The 1,849-nt window shown below is 50.3% G+C and overlaps 2 non-coding genes across 2 annotated transcripts in view; both read left to right on the top strand.

The window, feature by feature from the left end:
- Positions 1 to 805: 805 nt before the first annotated feature.
- LOC131292550 (5.8S ribosomal RNA) lies at positions 806 to 960 on the top strand. The gene has a single exon (XR_009190177.1). It is a non-coding gene; the product is annotated as a 5.8S ribosomal RNA (ribosomal RNA).
- Positions 961 to 1,447: 487 nt separating this feature from the next.
- Positions 1,448 to 1,849, top strand: part of LOC131292551 (large subunit ribosomal RNA) — a 4,091-nt gene continuing 3,689 nt past the window's right edge. The window contains exon 1 of the ribosomal RNA XR_009190178.1: positions 1,448 to 1,849. This exon is cut by the window's right edge and continues 3,689 nt beyond it. This is a non-coding gene — a ribosomal RNA (large subunit ribosomal RNA).

The raw sequence follows: 1,849 nt of genomic DNA, 5'->3' as shown, positions 1-1,849 counted from the left end.
TGGTGTGAAGTATAAAGTTCAGTTCTCCCCTGGTCCACGCTGCTTCGGCGGTCCTGGGTAAGATAGTTCATTCTAGCTTGCCCTATGTGGAAGAGGACACTTAATACTTCGTCTCTAAGCGGCGGCTTGACTCCTCCCTACGGGGAACGGGTTTACGCGCACAGCGGCGGCTTACGCACTATGGCAGTCATGGATGCCTTACGTTTCTATGAAAAGTGTGTTCCTCCCCTGGTCCACGCTGCTTCGGCAGTCCTGGGTAAGATAGTTAGTTCTAGCTTGCCCTATGTGAAAGAGGACACGTAGACTTACTGTGGTGTGAAGTATAAAGTTCAGTTCTCCCCTGGTCCACGCCGCTTCGGCCGTCCTGGGTAAAATGGATTCATCCAGCTTGCCCTATGTGGAATGAGGACACTTTATGCTTCGTCTCTAAGCGGCGGCTTGCTCCTCCCTACGGGGAACGGGTATACGCGCACAGCGGCGGCTTACGTTATGGCAGTCATGGATGCCTTACGTTTCCATGAAAAGTGTGTTCCTCCCCTGGTCCACGCTGCTTCGGCAGTCCTGGGTAAGATAGTTAGTTCTAGCTTGCCCTATGTGGAAGAGGACACGTAGACTTACTGTGGTGTGAAGTATAAGGTTCAGTTCTCCCCTGGTCCACGCCGCTTCGGCCGTCCTGGGTAAAATGGATTAATCCAGCTTGCCCTATGTGGAATGAGGACACTTTATGCTTCGTCTCTAAGCGGCGGCTTGCTCCTCCCTACGGGGAACGGGTATACGCGCACAGCGGCGGCTTACGCAAGTTAGTCACCCTCGGCAGTGGATCACTCGGCTCATGGATCGATGAAGACCGCAGCTAACTGCGCGTCATAATGTGAACTGCAGGACACATGAACATTGATAAGTTGAACGCATATTGCACGTCGTGGGAACCTACCATGATGTACAGATGACTGAGCGCTTATATTTGAGAAATGTATCGCATACATTTAACTACGCCGTGACACCCGTCACGAGACGTGCACCATGATGTTAACTAGGGTCGCGACGACCCGCTAGCATTAAAGAACCCGTGGTTTACAATATACTGGCATTGGAATTCGAAGTATTTAGAGCGTCCGTGTTCCCGCGTGAGGCGGAAGTACGAGGAGAAGGCGTGCTTGTGGTGTCTGTGGTGGTGTTTACTGATGTCTAGCTTCAGCTTATTTATTTATTTAAATAGAAGCGAAGATGTCAAAGTAGCGTCGAAGCAGCAGCGGTAGCACAAATGATTCAAGTATGGAAGTTGACCAAAGGAACACAAACAAACTAGCGTATGGGCAATGGAAGGTATCAGTGAGTTAAACCACACGCGGGCTAACAGCCCGTTAACCGAGTCCAACGGTACATATTGGACATTGAAACAAAGTAGTCGCAAGCCAGATGTGACGATAACAACCGCAAGGTACATAAGCCTCAGTTCATGTGTGACAACCCCCTGAATTTAAGCATATTAATAAGGGGAGGAAAAGAAACCAACCGGGATTCCCTGAGTAGCTGCGAGCGAAACGGGAGAAGCTCAGCACGTAGGGGTGGCGGCCAGTCCGTCTATCCGATTCCGTGTACTGGTGCGTCTCACTATCCGTCATCTTAGCGCTTTTCAAGTCCAACTTGAATGTGGCTCAGAACCCATAGAGGGTGATAGGCCCGTAGAACAGCGCCCGTTGGATGATGGACCGAGCGTGCCATGGAGTCGTGTTGCTTGATAGTGCAGCACTAAGTGGGAGGTAAACTCCTTCTAAAGCTAAATACAACCATGAGACCGATAGTAAACAAGTACCGTGAGGGAAAGTTGAAAAGCACTCTGAATAGA

The sequence above is a fragment of the Anopheles ziemanni genome (assembly GCF_943734765.1).
Source record: "Anopheles ziemanni chromosome X unlocalized genomic scaffold, idAnoZiCoDA_A2_x.2 X_unloc_71, whole genome shotgun sequence".
In the NCBI taxonomy this organism is placed as follows: Eukaryota; Metazoa; Arthropoda; class Insecta; order Diptera; family Culicidae; genus Anopheles; species Anopheles ziemanni.
The sequence above is the reverse complement of the archived record's forward strand: the minus strand, read 5'-3'. Positions and strand labels throughout refer to the sequence as shown.